We start from the raw sequence: 22,548 nt of genomic DNA, 5'->3' as shown, positions 1-22,548 counted from the left end.
GCCATCATAGCTCAGCGGTAGAGCACTGGTTTCGTAAACCAGGGGTCGTGAGTTCGAACCTCACTGGTGGTTTGCACACCTTTAACTTGATGAATGCTTATACTTCTATCATATCCAGTTGAACAAATTCATATAAATTTACTTTAGGATAAAGATGGCGATACATCATTCTTTACGTATTTTAAATTTTCATTAAGACATACATCTTTGTTTAAAAAATTAAACTGCGTTTTCCATGCTTGTATTAATGTTACACAGCTTGTGGAAATCAATATTTTCGAAACTGCTTTTAGAATAAGCATGTTTTTGACATATGTGTTACCAAAATTTTATATTAATATAAATCCCGAGTTTGACTTTACTAAACTTGACAAATACCTAAGACATGGAGTAAAAATAGAAATTTCTGGTTCGAAAACATGATGTAAGACACCACTTCCAGCCTTGTTTCTTTACTTTCTTAGAGCACCTAGTTTTAGGCTGAAAAATACAATATTTGCATTTGGATTCACCGTTTTTCTTATTTTCATTATTTATTTATTTTTTATTAATTTTATGTTAATTATCGCTCTTATATCGGAATGTCTATAAAGATAATTCATATTCTGAGGCATATTAGAACCGACTTCTTTTCTTGCCGAAAACTTTTATTCCGGTTACGCGTGGATAAAAGAACAGGACAATCTCTACGAACAGAGACCAAAGACTGCCTGAAGGGGTCACTTGTTCTTACCATTCGTACAACTGTACACTAATGTGTTGTCTACCAGCCAATCATTAGAAACTAAAATGTCACATAAAGGACACTTAGCGTTGCAGTTTGTACTGTTGTGACATCAGTAAAATGTGCTCATGCAATGAATCACTGAAATGATTATATACTCTGAAGGCTATAACACCTTGAGACATATAAATTTGAAAAGCAAAAAGCAATACAACAACAGATACAGTGACAAATGCAGAAAGGCTGAAGGAAAACATCACACAACGAAAATCACACACAAAAGAACAACGAAACCCAACCAAAACAGTAAACAATACACAACAACTTAACAAAACACAGACACAACAAACACCCAAGAGAACAACACTCATACAATAAAAGAGAGCAGAAACGACGAAACAAGTTTAATAGTAAATATAAATAAAACATCTTTACAGATTTTATTGCAGAATACACAAATCCATCCCAAACTAAAAACTGCTTTGATCTCTTCACACGCGATGCAAAAAAAATAATAAAGAAAGCCATACATACCACAACAATCACTGGATACTTACTAAAAGCAAATTCACAATTCTAGGTATCAACATCAAAGATTCACTAACTTCCAAGAACCACGAGATCGAAGACATAATAATAGTAATTAAACCTGATATTATTATTCTAAGTGAAACCCGTTTATGTTAACAATAAATTTAAAATATGTAATTTTACGCCAGTTAGAAAAGTTTGAATAAACAACCATGATACTAACAGAGGAATTATTTTATTGTATAAGAACATTCTTTCAGTTACTCAAAATTAAAATGAACGGTAATAATGAAAATATAATTGTTGATATCCTGCTAGATAACCATTCATTTTTAACACTAGCAGGTATTTACTGTTCACCAACAAAATGTATTGACATAAATCTATTCCACAACATCTTTTCCCACTACCAAAATACAATTGTAATAAGTGATCTGAATAGTAAACATAAAAACTTTGGACGTAAATCCACCAACAGAAATGGAAGACACTTATTGCAATTCATTGATGAAAATAACATCGTCCTAAAAATGACAGTAAACCTACGCATACTACGTATGCTACAAATATAAGTGATATCCTGAGGCAACTGCCTCCACCTCCTTTAATATCAGATAAAAGTTATTAAGTTTTAATGTGGGAAAATATGTTGACAGTTATCATCTACCAATATGGTGTGCTTTCGATCTCGCTCCCCATAAAGATATAACCTTTAAACAATACAAAATTCAATTGCCAGAAAGCTAATAGCCAAGAATATCAGAAAGAATTAGACAACATATTACCAGAAAATGTTGAGCATACAGCCAACAACAAAGTAGAAGTTGGTAGTTGTAGTCAAATAATCACTGAGTGCCGACTAAAAGCAGCAACTAACACTGTACCACAGGAACAACATAAAACTATAAATAACGCATAGAAACAAACAAACAACTTATAACACTAATAAAACAACGAAGACAATTAAGAAGACAGTTTATGGCAAGAAGAAACAAAGAAATAAAAAACTCAATAAACAGTATCTGAAAAAAAAAAATGAGGCCAGAAAAATGGGATAACTAAACGAAAAAAAACCGATCCTAGAACGTTTCGATCGCAGTTACAAAGGGGAACCAAAGATACCACAAGAAAAAAATACCCAATACGAGAATAAAATAACACATTAGCACACACCAAGAGAAAAGCAGAAGCCTTCAGACAACAACTGCAAAACACTTTCAAAACACAACGACACAGGCGTGAAAACCTATTTTATAATACAGTAAACGATCATATCATATTAATACAGAATTATACAAACCATATTTCCCAGTCAATATCAACAACAATAACACGAATAACATAAATGACTATAATAAGCTAATGTTTGTCGAAAACAGTTTGGTTTGGGTTTTGGAATTTCGCACAAATCTACTGAGGGCTATCTGTGCTAGCCGTCCCTAATTTTAGCAGTGTAAGACTAGAGCAGCTATTCATCACCACCCACCGCCAACTCTTGGGCTACTCTTTTACCAACGAATAGTGAGATTGAATCACATTATAACGCCCCACAGCTGGGAGGGCGAGGATGTTTGGCGCGACCTGGGGCGCGAACCAGCGACCCTCAGATTACGAACCGCACGCCTTAACGCGCTAGGCCATGCCAGGCCCCTGTCGAAAACGTTACGTTACAAGAACTCAAACAAGCAGTTAAGATTTCATAAAACAAATCACCAGATAGTGACAGCATATAAGAAATAGTCTTGAAAAAGGCACTTCGAAATTATTTGATCATCTAGTAGCAATTTTCGTTTATCGTTCTACCCTGGCTACATGCTCGCCGTCCCTAATTTAGCAGTGTAAGACTACAGAGGGAAGGCAGCTTGTCATCACATCCCACCGCCAACTCTAGAGCTACTCTTTTACCAACGAATAGTGGGATTGACCGTCACATTATAACGCCCCCTCGGCTGAAAGGACGAGCATGTTTGGCGCGACGGGGATGCGAACCCTCGACCCTCAGATTACGAGTCGCACGCCTTAACACGCTTGGCCATGCCGAACCGTCAAAAACTTAGACAAAAGGCATGTCACTTACTAAGATTAACTGAAATAGATAATAAATAGATTTAATAAAAAAAGAATGCAATGTCGCTTACTTTCTCGACATCGATAAGGCATTCGATACTGTATGGCACAATGGTCTTCGATTCCCTATGAATGAAATTGGACTATCGCCTGGGTTTATTCGCTGGCTCTCTAACGTTTTGAAAAACAAACAATGTAGAGTAACCATGGAGAGAACTTGCTCGAGTTCTTCACCCAGAAACCGACGTTTCTTAAAGAGTGGTTCTTAGCCCTATTCTCTTATTATGGTACTCATCACAGTTCGCTGATGATGAAGCAAACTGGAAAAGTGTCAAAACACCAGCAATATTCACCACAAATATACGATCGGAACTAAACAGAGTATGCGAATACTGCCAAAAGTTTTGAATCAAAATAAACACAGCAAAACTCTGCAACTCATATATTCAAAGTGAACGAAATGTGAAAAGGTACAACTACAGATTTTATGAATGGAGCACTTCTCCAAACTACTACATCAACAAAATTCTAGGATTAACGTATGATTCTAAACTTACATGGACAAACCATAAATAATACAAAACAAAAAATTTGGCGAAGAACAAACTATGGTAGGAATCTAACTGGTAAAAAACAATGGAGTAACAGTTGAAAACATCCTCAAAAGGTACAAAACATATATAGACCTATGTAGGCTCTACATACTACAATAAAATATTTCGATAAAAGTTGGAGAAAAAATAAACTATTATGCGAACTCGTCAGGTATTGCATATATGATGAAGATAGTACAAAACACCTGTCCCCGATTAATTTACAAATTATATTCCTGAACAGAGGAGGAAACAGTACAATACCTTACCTTTGAAATGTAGTTGAAGAAATGTTATTAATATTATATTTTACACGTGATTGTTTTAACAGTGCTATATTAATAGTTTGAACGATAAGTTGATATTAAACATACTGTATAATTTCATAAATAAATTATATGTTTCAAACGAAATAACAAGCTATCATAACTTAGAGGTAAAGCACTGGTTTCGTAAACCAGCGGTCATGAGTTCGAACCTCACTGGTGGTTTGTACATCTTAAACGAGACGAATGATTATACTTCTATTGCCTTCAATTGAGCTAAATAACACAAAATTCACCTTCGTAAACAGATATATTTGTATGACACAATTTTCAATGATGCTTCATTAATGTTTGAAAAATTCTTTTCATAACTGGTAGGTTGATATTTATGTGTAGAAAATCTAAAAATAAAATTCAAATAAATGCTTTCTTTATGCAGTGTTTGAGAAAAGCAAACAGAATTGAACTATTGTGTGTGCAACCTCCACTGGTAGCGCAGCCGAATGTATGCTTGCTTACAATAATAAAAAAGCGGTGTAGCTTAATGCGTAATTAAAAAAAAAACAACTGTTATATATCTGAACAGAGGAGAAAACAGTACAAAACCTTACTGCTGGAAATGTTGTCGAAGAGATGTTCTTAATATGTTTTTTTTTACGTGTGATCGTTTTAACGATTCTAAATTAATCCACTGAACGAGAAGCGAATATTCAATATACTGTAGAACATTAAAGAGAAAGAATGCGTTTTAAAAAAAATATGTAATGAGCCATCATAACTCAGGGTAGAACACTGGTCTTGTAAACCAGCAGTCGTGAGTTCGAACCTCACTAGTGGCTTGTATATCTTGAACTTGACGGATGCTTTTATTTTCATCACCAGCAATTGAACAAAATAACATAATATTATTTTACGATAAATATGGGGATACATTATTTTTCATATAATTTAAATTTTCAATAAAAGCGACATTGTTATTTAAAAATTAAACTGCGTTTTCTATGCTTCTATTAATTTTATACAGCGTGTGGAAATCAATATTTCCAAAATTGCTTGGAAAATAACCTGTTTTTGATATATCTATTATAAAATTCTAAAATTAATATAAATCACAAGTTCGACTTTACTAAAGTTGATAAATGCTGTAGACATGGAGGGAAAATAGAATTTGTTGCTCAAAACATAATGTAGACACTACTCCCGCCTTGTTTCTTTAGTTTCTGAGAGCCCGTAGATTTGCTAATGTTATTTTTCAGGTAAGCAGTAGATTGTAAAAGTCATATATGTTATTGGTGTTATTATTGTTATTATTGTCTAGAAATAGGGTTTGTATAATCTCTGTGTTATTTGTTACATAATTATTTACTGTATTGAAAAAATAGGCGTTCACGTCTGGGTCGTTGTGTTTTGAAAGTGTTTTGCAGTTGTTGTCTGAAGGCTCTTGGTTTTTTCTTTGTCGGTGTGCGCTAATGTGTTATTTTGTTTTAATGTTGTGTATTTTCTTGTTGTGGCTTTTTAGTGAGTCTTTTAGGTGCGACCGAAACTTTCTAGGGTCGAGTTTCCATTTAGTTTGCAGCAAAAGTTGTCCATTTTTCTTCTTTTAACAATACAATTTCTGGTCTCATTTTATTTCTCATACTGCTTATTTGTGTTTTTATTTCTTTATCCCTTGTTGCCATAAACTGTCTTCTTAATTGTCTTCGTTGTTTTATGAGTGTTATTAGTTGTTTGTTTGATTTCCATGCGTTATTTGTAGCTATTTGTTGCTTTTAGTAGGGCACCTGTGATTATTTGACTGCAACTATCAGCTTCTTTGTAGTCGAATTTGTCTTCTTTAAAGGTTATATCTTCATGGGGGTGAGATCGAAAGTTCCATATTGGTACCATATCTACCATATTGGTAGAAGATCACTGTGAACATCTTTTCCCACGTTCAAATTTAATAACTTTGGTCTGATATTTAAGAGGTGTCTAAGGTATCAGTTGTATTTGTAGTATACGTGGTATGCGTAGGTTCACTGTCGTTTATTAGGGCGATGGTATTTAATCAATGAATTGCAATAGGTGTCATCCATTTGTATTTGTGGATTTATGTCAAAGTTTTTATGTTTACTATTTAGATCACATATTACAATTGTATTTTGGTTGTGGGAAAGATATTGTGGAATAGATTTATGTAATACATTTGGTTGGTGATATATCTACTATAAAATTCTTAAATTAATATAAATCCCTAGTTTGACTTTACTAAAATTGATAAACGCTGTATATATGGAGTGAAAATAGAAAGTTTTCGTTCGAAAACATCATGTAGACACCACTTCCAGCATTGTTTCTTTACTTTCTTAGAATCCCTAGTTTTTGGCTGGAAAATATAATATTTACATTTGGATTCAACGTTTTTCTTATTTTCATTATTTATTTATTTTAAATAATTTTATGTTAATTATCGCTCTCAGATCAGAATGTCTATAAAGATAATTCATATTCTGAGGCATATTAGAACCGACTTCTTTCTTGCCGAAAACTTTATTCCGGTTACGCTCGGGTAAGATAACAGGACAAACCTCTACGAACAGAGACCAAAGAATGCCTGAATGGGTCACCTGTTCTTACTAATGTGTAGTCTACCAGCCAATTATTAGAAACTAAAATGTCACATAAAGGACACTTACTGTTGCACTTGTCTTGTTGTGACATCAAAAAAAGTTGCTCATGCCATGAATCATTAACATAATTATGTACTCTGGAAGGTTTTAAGTTAACCTTGAGACATATAAATTTTAAAAGCAATAAATAAAAACAATTTGCTGCTGTTAATTTTGTTTTATTTAGTCTTGAAGCAGAAAACTTTCAGAGGCGTGGTCAGGTGGTTAATACCTCGGATCGTAATGTGAGGTTTCGTGCTCGAATCTCTGTGATATCAAACATGCTTTCTCTGAACAGTGGGGCTGTTATAATGTGATAGGTCTATCCCACTACTCATTGGTAAAAGAGTAGCCCAAAAGTTGGCGGTGGTTAGTGGTAAAGACTAGTTGCCTTTCATCTGGTCTTTCACCCTAAATTAATGTCGGCTAGCGCAAGTAACTCTCGTGTGGCTTTGCGCAAAATTCACAACAAGCAAACAATTGTAAGCAATGAGATCAGGAGACCTTCAGTGAGAATAAGCAAGAAGAATGGAGAGTTTTAAAGACCTCTTGAATATACAGTAAAAATCTTTTATCCCTTCTTCTGAGTGAGATATATACACTTATATGGGTGAAAGACCGCTAAAAAAATACTCAAATACAGAAACTGTTAAACGCGAGGAAGTCTAAGACTTCACTTGACAACGAAAGTGCTGGTCGCCTAACCTGGAGCGATGCCGACAACCACATAGTAGAAAAAAGAACATGACATCTAGAAACCAAGACAATTAAAAAGACAGCTCATGACAACAAGAGACAAAGAAATAAAAACACAAATAAGCAGTATGAAAAATAAAATGAGACCAGAAATTATATTGTTAAACGAAGAAAATCGGATAACATCTGCTCCCAACTAAACGAAAAAAAAACCGATCCTAGAAAGTTTCTGGTCGCACCTGATAAAGGCTCACCAAAAAGAAGCCACAACAAGAAAATACCCAACACTAGAATAAAATAACACATTAGCGCACACCAACAAAGAAAAAGCAGAAGCCTCCAGACAACAACTACAAAACACTTTCAAAACAAAACGACCCAGACGTGAACACCTATTTTACAATAGAGTAAACAGTGATGTAACAAATAACACAGAATTATCCAAACCATATTTCACAATCAATATTAACAACGATAACACCACAACGTAAATGACTATAATAATCTACTGCTTCTTAAAAATTTACATTAACATAACTCAAACAAGCAATTTAGAATTCAAAAATAAATCACCAGAAAAGGACGGCATACAAGAAATTCTCTTCAAGAAAGGCACTTCGAAATTATTTGATCATCTATTAGAAATTTTTCATTTATCGTTCTACCCTTGCTACATCTCAGTTTCTTGGAAGCAAGCTAATACATTAATGTTCCATAAAAGGTATGCTAGCCAATAAACCAAAACAGTTATCGACCAATCAGCCTGACCAGCTGTAAATGAAAAATTCTTGAACGAATAATCAGTAATAGACTCTCCACATTTTGGAAATAACGTCAAAATTACTCGAGAGACAAAACGGATTAAGAAAACTTAGACAAAAGGCATATCACTTAGTAAGGTTAACTGGAACAATAATTATTAGATTTAACAAGAAAAGAATTAGGCGAAGAACAAACTATGCTAGAGTCTAACTGATAAAAAAACAATGGAGTAACAGCTGAAAACATCCTCAAAATATACAAAACGTATATAACTGTAATAGACTATGCAGCTTCAGCGTGAATTAACGTAAGCAAAGAACAATTCTAAACCAAACAAGAGTCATTATAAAATATACTACTTACGACAGCATGTAGAGTGCCCAAAACCACTCCTTCAAAGTTTATGCATAAATATTCAAACCCACAAACAATAGTAGATAGACCCCTACATACTACAATAAAATATTTCGATAAAATGTGGAGAAAAAAATGAACTATTATGCGAACTCGATAGGTATTGTATATAGATAGTCCTGAACACCTCTCCGCGATTGATATACAAATTATATACCTGAACAGAGGAGGAAACAGCACAATACCTTACCGTTGAAAATGTTGTCGAAGAGATGTTCTTAATATTATACTTTTACGTGTGATTGTTTTAACAATGCAATATTAATATTTTTTGAACGATAAGTTGATATTAAACATACTGTATAGTTTCTTAACGAAATTATATACGTTTTTCAAATAAAGCAATGAGCCATCATAGCTCAGAGGTAGAGCACTGGTTTGTAAACCAGGGGTCGTGAGTTCGAACCTCACTGGTGGCTTGTATATCTTGAACTTGACGGTTGCTTTTATTTTCATTACCTGTAATTGAACAAAATAACATAATAATGTTTTACGATAAATATAGCGATACATTATTTTTCATATAATTTAAATTTTCAATAAAAGCGACATTGTTATTCAAAAAAATTAAGCTGAGTTTTCTGTTCCTATTAATTTTGTACGGCTTGTGGAAATCAATATTTCCAAAACTGCTTGAAGAATGATCCTGTTTTGGATATATCTATTATAAAATTCTTGAATTAATATAAATCTCTAGTTTGACTTCATTAAAATCGATAAATGCTGTAGACATGGAGGAAAAACAGCATTTTTTTTTGTTCGAAAACATAATGTAGACACTACTTCCAACCCTGTTTCTTTACTTTCTCTGAGAGCCCCTAGATTTGGGCTGGAAATTATATGTGCATATGGATTGAACGTTTAGGTATATATGTATGTGTACCCAGGAATGTCAGTTGCACTGGACCTCTTCCTCCTTTTTTTTCCTTGTTAGAGTGAAATGTTTAGTATAATAAAAATTATTATATGAGGATTAGAGTAACCCATATTTACTCAGACACCCTTCGGGGTAATGTCCATGTATTTTGCACTATCAGTTCCTTCACTAATGTCTCGCCTATAGGTGGCATGTTTTTATTTTAGTATTTATTATTATTATTTATGTATGTATATATATATTATATTTGCCCCCCCCCGTTAGTATAGCGGTGTGTCTTCGGATTTAAACAAAACCGCTAAAACCAGGGATTCGATTTCCCTTGATCGGCTAAGCAGATAGCCCCTTGTGGCTTTGTGATAACAAAATACACATACTCATTTTATTTTATTTATTTATTTTCATTATTTCTTTATTTTTAAAATAATTTTATGTTAATAATCTAATTTGTCAAATAATCGGGGAGAGGTGTTTAGGACTATCTTTATCACATACGAGGGCTGTTCAAAATACTGGACTGACGTCATAAAACAAAATGTACTTTATTTAGAAGTTACAGGTCTGGGACCCTTTCAAGTACTCTCCTCCCCAACGCACACACTTATCCCAATGGTGTTTCCACTTGTTGAAAAGTCCTGGTACGATTCTTTTGTAATGTCCTCCAGCTCCTTCGTCGCATTTGCCTTAATCTCAAGAATCGTCTCAAATCTTCTTTCTTTCAAGGGTCTTTTGAGTTTGGGGAACAAGAAAACATTGCAAGGAGCAAGGTCAGGTGAGTAGGGGAAAACAGTGATCGAGTGTTTGGCCAAAAACGCACGAGTTCTGAGGCACAATTTCGCAGCAACGCGGTGCATCTTCAATTTTTCGGTCAAAATCTCGTAACAAGATCCAACTGATATCCCAAACTCTTCAGCAAGCTCTCTAACAGTCAGACGTCGATTTGCCCGCACCAGGGTTTAGATTTTGTCGACGTGTGGGTCCGTCAGTTGACGTGGAAGGACGTCCAGGACGCTCATCATCTTCAATGGACTGTCGACCATCCTTAAAACGTTCATGTTACTTGAAACATGCCGTACGCTTCATAGCAACATCACCGTAAGCCGTGTTAAGCATAGCAGAAGTTTCAGTCGCAGATTTTCCAAGTTTAACACAAATGTTCACAGCAAGTCGTTGCTCCTTCAGGTCATTCATTCTGAAATCCACCAAACGAAAAAAATCGCACTTATCTTAAAACCGCGTAGCTAATACACAAATGAAGATATCTGCAATCGGGAAATGGCGTCGTAATCAGCTGATCTGTGCAAACCTAGCGACAGCATGCGGATTCCACTGAAACCAACTGGAGCCGCGCAATTCAAACAGTCCGCGTATTTTTTGAACAGACCTCGTATGCAATACCTATCGAGTTCGCATAATAGTTCACTTTTTTTTTCAAATTTTATCAAAATATTTTATTGTAGTATGTATTGATCTTTGTTGTCCCTGTTGTGTGTAAAAAGTGTTAAGGTTTCTCTGTTTTAATTATCTTGTTAAATAATTTGTGAAAAAATTATGTATATCATAAGAGTCTCACAAATAAATGTCTATAAAATGATCAGCACCTGTTTTTGCAGTTTTTAAGATGGTTTATTTTATGATATATGGCTGTACTTTTTTGATCAGATGACCACCTTCGTAAACAGATATATTTGTATGACACAATTTTCAATGATGCTTCATTAATGTTTGAAAAAATTCTTTTCATAACTGGTAGGTTGATATTTATGTGTAGAAAAATCTAAAAAATAAAATTCAAATAAATGCTTTCTTTATGCAGTGTTTGGAGAAAAGCAAACAGAATTGAACTATTGTGTGTGCTACCTCTACTGGTAGCGCAGCCGAATGTATGCTTGCTTACAATAATAAAAAGCGGTGTAGCTTAATGCGTAATTTCAAAAAAACAACTGTTATATATCTGAACAGAGGAGAAAACAGTACAAAACCTTACTGCTGGAAATGTTGTCGAAGAGATGTTCTTAATATGTTTTTTTTTACGTGTGATCGTTTTAACGATTCTAAATTAATCCACTGAACGAGAAGCGAATATTCAATATACTGTAGAACATTAAAGAGAAAGAATGCGTTTTAAAAAATATGTACGAGCCATCATAACTCAGGGGTAGAACACTGGTCTTGTAAACCAGCAGTCGTGAGTTCGAACCTCACTAGTGGCTTGTATATCTTGAACTTGACGGATACTTTTATTTTCATCACCAGCAATTGAACAAAATAACATAATATTATTTTACGATAAATATGGGGATACATTATTTTCATATAATTTAAATTTTCAATAAAAGCGACATTGTTATTTAAAAAATTAAACTGCGTTTTCTATGCTTCTATTAATTTTATACAGCGTGTGAAATCAATATTTCCAAAATTGCTTGGAAAATAACCTGTTTTGATATATCTATTATAAAATTCTAAAATTAATATAAATCACAAGTTCGACTTTACTAAAGTTGATAAATGCTGTAGACATGGAGGGAAAATAGAATTTGTTGCTCAAAACATAATGTAGACACTACTTCCTGCCTTGTTTCTTTAGTTTCTGAGAGCCCGTAGATTTGCTAATGTTATTTTTTTCTGGTAAGCAGTAGATTGTAAAAGTCATATATGTTATTGGTGTTATTGTTGTTATTATTGTCTAGGAAATAGGGTTTGTATAATTCTGTGTTATTTGTTACATAATTATTTACTGTATTGAAAAAATAGGCGTTCACGTCTGTCGTTGTGTTTTGAAAGTGTTTTGCAGTTGTTGTCTGAAGGCTTCTGGTTTTTCCTTTGTCGGTGTGCGCTAATGTGTTATTTTGTTTTAATGTTGTATTTTCTTGTTGTGGTTTCTTTAGTGAGTCTTTTAGGTGCGACCGAAACTTCTAGGGTCGGTTTTTCCATTTAGTTTGCAGCAAAGTTGTCCATTTTTCTTCTTTAACAATACAATTTCTGGTCTCATTTTATTTCATACTGCTTATTTGTGTTTTTATTTCTTTATCTCTTGTTGCCATAAACTGTCTTCTTAATTGTCTTCGTTGTTTTATGAGTGTTATTAGTTGTTTGTTTGATTTCCATGCGTTATTTGTAGCTATTTGCTGCTTTTAGTAGGCACCCGTGATTATTTGACTGCAACTATCAGCTTCTTTGTAGTCGAATTTGTCTTCTTTAAAGGTTATATCTTCATGGGGTGAGATCGAAAGTTCCATATTGGTACCATATCTACCATATTGGTAGAAGATCACTGTGAACATCTTTCCCACGTTCAAATTTAATAACTTTGGTCTGATATTTAAGGAGGTGTCTAAGGTATCAGTTGTATTTGTAGTATACGTGGTATGCGTAGGTTCACTGTCGTTTATTAGGGCGATGGTATTTAATCAATGAATTGCAATAGGTGTCATCCATTTGTATTTGTGGATTTATGTCAAAGTTTTATGTTTACTATTTAGATCACATATTACAATTGTATTTTGGTTGTGGGAAAGATATTGTGGAATAGATTTATGTAATACATTTGGTTGGTGATATATCTACTATAAAATTCTTAAATTAATATAAATCCCTAGTTTGACTTTACTAAAATTGATAAACGCTGTATATATGGAGTGAAAATAGAAAGTTTTCGTTCGAAAACATCATGTAGACACCACTTCCAGCATTGTTTCTTTACTTTCTCTTAGAATCCCTAGTTTTGGCTGGAAAATATAATATTTACATTTGGATTCAACGTTTTTCTTATTTTCATTATTTATTTATTTTTTAAATAATTTTATGTTAATTATCGCTCTCAGATCAGAATGTCTATAAAGATAATTCATATTCTGAGGCATATTAGAACCGACTTCTTTTCTTGCCGAAAACTTTTATTCCGGTTACGCTCGGGTAAGATAACAGGACAAACTCTACGAACAGAGACCAAAGAATGCCTGAATGGGTCACCTGTTCTTACTAATGTGTAGTCTACCAGCCAATTATTAGAAACTAAAATGTCACATAAAGGACACTTACCGTTGCAATTTGTACTGTTGTGACATCAGTAAAAAAAGTTGCTCATGCCATGAATCATTAACATAATTATGTACTCTGAAGGCTTTAAGTTAACCTTGAGACATATAAATTTTAAAAGCAATAAATAAAACAATTTGCTGCTGTTAATTTTTGTTTTATTTAGTCTTGAAGCAGAAAACTTTCAGAGGCGTGGTCAGGTGGTTAATACTCCGGATCGTAATGTGAGGTTTCGTGCTCGAATCTCTGTGATATCAAACATGCTTTCTTTCTTTGAACAGTGGGGCTGTTATAATGTGATAGGTCTATCCCACTACTCATTGGTAAAAGAGTAGCCCAAAAGTTGGCGGTTAGTGGTAAAGACTAGTTGCCTTCATCTGGTCTTTCACCCCTAAATTAATGTCGGCTAGCGCAAGTAGCTCTCGTGTGGCTTTGCGCAAAATTCACAACAAGCAAACAATTGTAAGCAATGAGATCAGGAGACCTTCAGTGAGAATAAGCAAGAAGAATGGAGAGTTTTTAAAGACCTCTTGAATATACAGTAAAAAATCTTTTATCCCTTCTTCTGAGTGAGATATATACACTTATATGGGTGAAAGACCGCTAAAAATACTCAAATACAGAAACTGTTAAACGCGAGGAAGTCTAAGACTTCACTTGACAACGAAAGTGCCGGTCGCCTAACCTGGAGCGATGCCGACAACCACATAGTAGAAAAAGAACATGACATCTAGAAACCAAGACAATTAAAAAGACAGCTCATGACAACAAGAGACAAAGAAATAAAAAACACAAATAAGCAGTATGAAAAATAAAATGAGACCAGAAATTATATTGTTAAACGAAGAAAATCGGATAACATCTGCTCCCAACTAAACGAAAAAAAACCGATCCTAGAAAGTTTCGGTCGCACCGATAAAGGCTCACCAAAGAAGCCACAACAAGAAAATACCCAACACTAGAATAAAATAACACATTAGCGCACACCAACAAAGAAAAAGCAGAAGCCTCCAGACAACAACTACAAAACACTTTCAAAACAAAACGACCCAGACGTGAACACCTATTTTTACAATAGAGTAAACAGTGATGTAACAAATAACACAGAATTATCCAAACCATATTTCACAATCAATATTAACAACGATAACACCACAACGTAAATGACTATAATAATCTACTGTTTTAAAAATTTACATTAACATAACTCAAACAAGCAATTTAGAATTCAAAAATAAATCACCAGAAAAGGACGGCATACAAGAAATTCTCTTCAAGAAAGGCACTTCGAAATTATTTGATCATCTATTAGAAATTTTTCATTTATCGTTCTACCCTTGCTACATCTCAGTTTCTTGGAAGCAAGCTAATACATTAATGTTCCATAAAAAAGGTATGCTAGCCAATAAACCAAACAGTTATCGACCAATCAGCCTGACCAGCTGTAAATGAAAATTCTTGAACGAATAATCAGTAATAGACTCTCCACATTTTGGAAATAACGTCAAAATTACTCGAGAGACAAAACGGATTAAGAAAACTTAGACAAAAGGCATATCACTTAGTAAGGTTAACTGGAACAATAATTATTAGATTTAACAAGAAAAAGAATTAGGCGAAGAACAAACTATGCTAGAGTCTAACTGATAAAAACAATGGAGTAACAGCTGAAAACATCCTCAAAATATACAAACGTATATAACTGTAATAGACTATGCAGCTTCAGCGTGAATTAACGTAAGCAAAGAACAATTCTAAACCAAACAAGAGTCATTATAAAATATACTACTTACGACAGCATGTAGAGTGCCCAAAACCACTCCTTCAAAGTTTATGCATAAATATTCAAACCCACAAACAATAGTAGATAGACCCCTACATACTACAATAAAATATTTCGATAAAATGTGGAGAAAAAAATGAACTATTATGCGAACTCGATAGGTATTGTATATAGATAGTCCTGAACACCTCTCCGCGATTGATATACAAATTATATACCTGAACAGAGGAGGAAACAGCACAATACCTTACCGTTGAAAATGTTGTCGAAGAGATGTTCTTAATATTATACTTTTTACGTGTGATTGTTTTAACAATGCAATATTAATATTTTGAACGATAAGTTGATATTAAACATACTGTATAGTTTCTTAACGAAATTATACGTTTTTCAAATAAAGCAATGAGCCATCATAGCTCAGAGGTAGAGCACTGGTTTCGTAAACCAGGGGTCGTGAGTTCGAACCTCACTGGTGGCTTGTATATCTTGAACTTGACGGTTGCTTTTATTTTCATTACCTGTAATTGAACAAAATAACATAATAATGTTTTACGATAAATATAGCGATACATTATTTTTCATATAATTTAAATTTTCAATAAAAGCGACATTGTTATTCAAAAAAATTAAGCTGAGTTTTCTGTTCCTATTAATTTTGTACGGCTTGTGGAAATCAATATTTCCAAAACTGCTTGAAGAATGATCCTGTTTTGGATATATCTATTATAAAATTCTTGAATTAATATAAATCTCTAGTTTGACTTCATTAAAATCGATAAATGCTGTAGACATGGAGGAAAAACAGCATTTTTTTGTTCGAAAACATAATGTAGACACTACTTCCAACCCTGTTTCTTTACTTTCTGAGAGCCCCTAGATTTGGGCTGGAAATTATATGTGCATATGGATTGAACGTTTAGGTATATATGTATGTGTACCCAGGAATGTCAGTTGCACTGGACCTCTTCCTCCTTTTTTTTCCTTGTTAGAGTGAAATGTTTAGTATAATAAAAAATTATTATATGAGGATTAGAGTAACCCATATTTACTCAGACACCCTTCGGGGTAATGTCCATGTATTTTGCACTATCAGTTCCTTCACTAATGTCTCGCTCATAGGTGGCATGTTTTTATTTTAGTATTTATTATTATTATTTATGTATGTATATATATATTATATTTGCCCCCCCTTAGTATAGCGGTGTGTCTTCGGATTTAAACAAAACCGCTAAAACCAGGGATTCGATTTCCTTGATCGGCTAAGCAGATAGCCCCTTGTGGCTTTGTGATAACAAAATACACATACTCATTTTATTTTTATTTATTTATTTTCATTATTTCTTTATTTTAAAAATAATTTTATGTTAATAATCTAATTTGTCAAATAATCGGGGAGAGGTGTTTAGACTATCTTTATCACATACGAGGGCTGTTCAAAATACTCGGACTGACGTCATAAAACAAAATGTACTTTATTTAGAAGTTACAGGTCTGGGACCCCTTCAAGGTACCTCCTCCCCAACGCACACACTTATCCCAATGGTGTTTCCACTTGTTGAAAAAGTCCTGGTACGATTCTTTTGTAATGTCCTCCAGCTCCTTCTCGTCGCATTTGCCTTAATCTCAAGAATCGTCTCAAATCTTCTTTCTTTCAAGGGTCTTTTGAGTTTGGGGAACAAGAAAACATTGCAAGGAGCAAGGTCAGGTGAGTAGGGGAAAACAGTGATCGAGTGTTTGGCCAAAACGCACGAGTTCTGAGGCACAAATTTCGCAGCAACGCGGTGCATCTTCAATTTTTCGGTCAAAATCTCGTAACAAGATCCAACTGATATCCCAAACTCTTCAGCAAGCTCTCTAACAGTCAGACGTCGATTTGCCCGCACCAGGGTTTAGATTTTGTCGACGTGTGGGCCGTCAGTTGACGTGAAGGACGTCCAGGACGCTCATCATCTTCAATGGACTGTCGACCATCCTTAAAACGTTCATGTTACTTGAAACATGCCGTACGCTTCATAGCAACATCACCGTAAGCCGTGTTAAGCATAGCAGAAGTTTCAGTCGCAGATTTTCCAAGTTTAACACAAATGTTCACAGCAAGTCGTTGCTCCTTCAGGTCATTCATTCTGAAATCCACCAAACGAAAAAAATCGCACTTATCTTAAAACCGCGTAGCTAATACACAAATGAAGATATCTGCAATCGGAAATGGCGTCGTAATCAGCTGATCTGTGCAAACCTAGCGACAGCATGCGGATTCCACTGAAACCAACTGGAGCCGCGCAATTCAAACAGTCCGCGTATTTTTTGAACAGACCTCGTATGCAATACCTATCGAGTTCGCATAATAGTTCACTTTTTCTCCAAATTTTATCAAAATATTTTATTGTAGTATGTATTGATCTTTGTTGTCCCTGTTGTGTAAAAAAAGTGTTAAGGTTTCTCTGTTTTAATTATCTTGTTAAATAATTTGTGAAAAAAATTATGTATATCATAAGAGTCTCACAAATAAATGTCTATAAAATGATCAGCACCTGTTTTGCAGTTTTAAGATGGTTTATTTTATGATATATGGCTGTACTTTTGATCAGATGACCACCTTCGTAAACAGATATATTTGTATGACACAATTTTCAATGATGCTTCATTAATGTTTGAAAAAATTCTTTTCATAACTGGTAGGTTGATATTTATGTGTAGAAAAATCTAAAAAATAAAATTCAAATAAATGCTTTCTTTATGCAGTGTTTGGAGAAAAGCAAACAGAATTGAACTATTGTGTGTGCTACCTCTACTGGTAGCGCAGCCGAATGTATGCTTGCTTACAATAATAAAAGCGGTGTAGCTTAATGCGTAATTTCAAAACAACTGTTATATATCTGAACAGAGGAGAAAACAGTACAAAACCTTACTGCTGGAAATGTTGTCGAAGAGATGTTCTTAATATGTTTTTTTACGTGTGATCGTTTTAACGATTCTAAATTAATCCACTGAACGAGAAGCGAATATTCAATATACTGTAGAACATTAAAGAGAAAGAATGCGTTTTTAAAAAAATATGTACGAGCCATCATAACTCAGGGGTAGAACACTGGTCTTGTAAACCAGCAGTCGTGAGTTCGAACCTCACTAGTGGCTTGTATATCTTGAACTTGACGGATACTTTTATTTTCATCACCAGCAATTGAACAAAATAACATAATATTATTTTACGATAAATATGGGGATACATTATTTTTCATATAATTTAAATTTTCAATAAAAGCGACATTGTTATTTAAAAAATTAAACTGCGTTTTCTATGCTTCTATTAATTTTATACAGCGTGTGGAAATCAATATTTCCAAAATTGCTTGGAAAATAACCTGTTTTGATATATCTATTATAAAATTCTAAAATTAATATAAATCACAAGTTCGACTTTACTAAAGTTGATAAATGCTTAGACATGGAGGAAAATAGAATTTGTTGCTCAAAACATAATGTAGACACTACTTCCTGCCTTGTTTCTTTAGTTTCTGAGAGCCCGTAGATTTGCTAATGTTATTTTTCTGGTAAGCAGTAGATTGTAAAGTCATATATGTTATTGGTGTTATTGTTGTTATATTGTCTAGAAATAGGGTTTGTATAATTCTGTGTTATTTGTTACATAATTATTTACTGTATTGAAAAAATAGGCGTTCACGTCTGGGTCGTTGTGTTTTGAAAGTGTTTTGCAGTTGTTGTCTGAAGGCTTCTGGTTTTTCTTTGTCGGTGTGCGCTAATGTGTTATTTTGTTTTAATGTTGTGTATTTTCTTGTTGTGGTTTCTTTAGTGAGTCTTTTAGGTGCGACCGAAACTTTCTAGGGTCGGTTTTTCCATTTAGTTTGCAGCAAAAGTTGTCCATTTTTCTTCTTTTAACAATACAATTTCTGGTCTCATTTTATTTCATACTGCTTATTTGTGTTTTTATTTCTTTATCTCTTGTTGCCATAAACTGTCTTCTTAATTGTCTTCGTTGTTTTAATGAGTGTTATTAGTTGTTTGTTTGATTTCCATGCGTTATTTGTAGCTATTTGCTGCTTTTAGTAGGCACTCCCGTGATTATTTGACTGCAACTATCAGCTTCTTTGTAGTCGAATTTGTCTCTTTAAAGGTTATATCTTCATGGGGTGAGATCGAAAGTTCCATATTGGTACCATATCTACCATATTGGTAGAAGATCACTGTGAACATCTTTTCCCACGTTCAAATTTAATAACTTTGGTCTGATATTTAAGGAGGTGTCTAAGGTATCAGTTGTATTTGTAGTATACGTGGTATGCGTAGGTTCACTGTCGTTTATTAGGGCGATGGTATTTAATCAATGAATTGCAATAGGTGTCATCCATTTGTATTTGTGGATTTATGTCAAAGTTTTATGTTTACTATTTAGATCACATATTACAATTGTATTTTGGTTGTGGGAAAGATATTGTGGAATAGATTTATGTAATACATTTGGTTGGTGATATATCTACTATAAAATTCTTAAATTAATATAAATCCCTAGTTTGACTTTACTAAAATTGATAAACGCTGTATATATGGAGTGAAATAGAAAGTTTTCGTTCGAAAACATCATGTAGACACCACTTCCAGCATTGTTTCTTTACTTTCTTAGAATCCCTAGTTTTTGGCTGGAAAATATAATATTTACATTTGGATTCAACGTTTTTCTTATTTTCATTATTTATTTATTTTAAATAATTTTATGTTAATTATCGCTCTCAGATCAGAATGTCTATAAAGATAATTCATATTCTGAGGCATATTAGAACCGACTTCTTTTCTTGCCGAAAACTTTTATTCCGGTTACGCTCGGGTAAGATAACAGGACAAACTCTACGAACAGAGACCAAAGAATGCCTGAATGGGTCACCTGTTCTTACTAATGTGTAGTCTACCAGCCAATTATTAGAAACTAAAATGTCACATAAAGGACACTTACCGTTGCAATTTGTACTGTTGTGACATCAGTAAAAGTTGCTCATGCCATGAATCATTAACATAATTATGTACTCTGAAGGCTTTAAGTTAACCTTGAGACATATAAATTTTAAAAGCAATAAATAAAAACAATTTGCTGCTGTTAATTTTTGTTTTATTTAGTCTTGAAGCAGAAAACTTTCAGAGGCGTGGTCAGGTGGTTAATACTCTCGGATCGTAATGTGAGGTTTCGTGCTCGAATCTCTGTGATATCAAACATGCTTTCTCTTTGAACAGTGGGGCTGTTATAATGTGATAGGTCTATCCCACTACTCATTGGTAAAAGAGATAGCCCAAAAGTTGGCGGTAGTTGGTAAAGACTAGTTGTCTTTCATCTGGTCTTTCACTCCTAAATTAATGTCGCTAGCGCAAGTAGCTCGTGTGGCTTTGCGCAAAATTCACAACAAGCAAACAATTGTAAGCAATGAGATCAGGAGACCTTCAGTGAGAATAAGCAAGAAGAATGGAGAGTTTTTAAAGACCTCTTGAATATACAGTAAAAAATCTTTTATCCTTCTTGAGAGTGAGATATATACACTTATATGGGTGAAAGACCGCTAAAAATACTCAAATACAGAAACTGTTAAACGCGAGGAAGTCTAAGACTTCACTTGACAACGAAAGTGCCGGTCGCCTAACCTGGAGCGATGCCGACAACCACATAGTAGAAAAGAACATGACATCTAGAAACCAAGACAATTAAAAAGACAGCTCATGACAACAAGAGACAAAGAAATAAAAAAACAAATAAGCAGTATGAAAATAAAATGAGACCAGAAATTATATTGTTAAACGAAGAAAAATCGGATAACATCTGCCCCTAACTAAACGAAAAAAAACCGATCCTAGAAAGTTTCTGGTCGCACCGATAAAGGCTCACCAAAGAAGCCACAACAAGAAAATACCCAACACTAGAATAAAATAACACATTAGCGCACACCAACAAAGAAAAAGCAGAAGCCTCCAGACAACAACTACAAAACACTTTCAAAACAAAACGACCCAGACGTGAACACCTATTTTACAATAGAGTAAACAGTGATGTAACAAATAACACAGAATTATCCAAACCATATTTCACAATCAATATTAACAACGATAACACCACAACGTAAATGACTATAATAATCTACTGCTTCTAAAAATTTACATTAACATAACTCAAACAAGCAATTTAGAATTCAAAAAATAAATCACCAGAAAAGGACGGCATACAAGAAATTCTCTTCAAGAAAGGCACTTCGAAATTATTTGATCATCTATTAGAAATTTTCATTTATCGTTCTACCCTTGCTACATCTCAGTTTCTTGGAAGCAAGCTAATACATTAATGTTCCATAAAAAAGGTATGCTAGCCAATAAACCAAACAGTTATCGACCAATCAGCCTGACCAGCTGTAAATGAAAATTTTGAACGAATAATCAGTAATAGACTCTCCACATTTTTGGAAATAACGTCAAAATTACTCGAGAGACAAAACGGATTAAGAAAACTTAGACAAAAGGCATATCACTTAGTAAGGTTAACTGGAACAATAATTATTAGATTTAACAAGAAAAGAATTAGGCGAAGAACAAACTATGCTAGGAGTCTAACTGATAAAACAATGGAGTAACAGCTGAAAACATCCTCAAAATATACAAAACGTATATAACTGTAATAGACTATGCAGCTTCAGCGTGAATTAACGTAAGCAAAGAACAATTCTAAACCAAACAAGAGTCATTATAAAATATACTACTTACGACAGCATGTAGAGTGCCCAAAACCACTCCTTCAAAGTTTATGCATAAATATTCAAACCCACAAACAATAGTAGATAGACCCCTACATACTACAATAAAATATTTCGATAAAATGTGGAGAAAAAAATGAACTATTATGCGAACTCGATAGGTATTGCATATAGATAGTCCTGAACACCTCTCCGCGATTGATATACAAATTATATACCTGAACAGAGGAGGAAACAGCACAATACCTTACCGTTGAAAATGTTGTCGAAGAGATGTTCTTAATATTATATTTTTTACGTGTGATTGTTTTAACAATGCAATATTAATATTTTGAACGATAAGTTGATATTAAACATACTGTATAGTTTCTTAACGAAATTATACGTTTTTCAAATAAAGCAATGA

At 33.8% G+C, this 22,548-nt stretch overlaps 2 non-coding genes across 2 annotated transcripts; both read left to right on the top strand.

Moving 5' to 3' along the window:
- TRNAT-CGU (transfer RNA threonine (anticodon CGU)) lies at positions 1-72 on the top strand. Its single transcript has one exon. It is a non-coding gene; the product is annotated as a tRNA-Thr (tRNA).
- Positions 73-15,808: 15,736 nt separating this feature from the next.
- On the top strand, positions 15,809-15,880 carry TRNAT-CGU (transfer RNA threonine (anticodon CGU)). Its single transcript has one exon. It is a non-coding gene; the product is annotated as a tRNA-Thr (tRNA).
- The last annotated feature ends 6,668 nt before the right edge of the window (positions 15,881-22,548 follow it).

The sequence above is a fragment of the Tachypleus tridentatus genome, chromosome 1 (assembly GCF_004210375.1).
Source record: "Tachypleus tridentatus isolate NWPU-2018 chromosome 1, ASM421037v1, whole genome shotgun sequence".
Lineage (NCBI taxonomy): Eukaryota > Metazoa > Arthropoda > Merostomata > Xiphosura > Limulidae > Tachypleus > Tachypleus tridentatus.
Note: the sequence above shows the minus strand (reverse complement) of the source record. Positions and strands in the feature narration are given on the sequence as shown.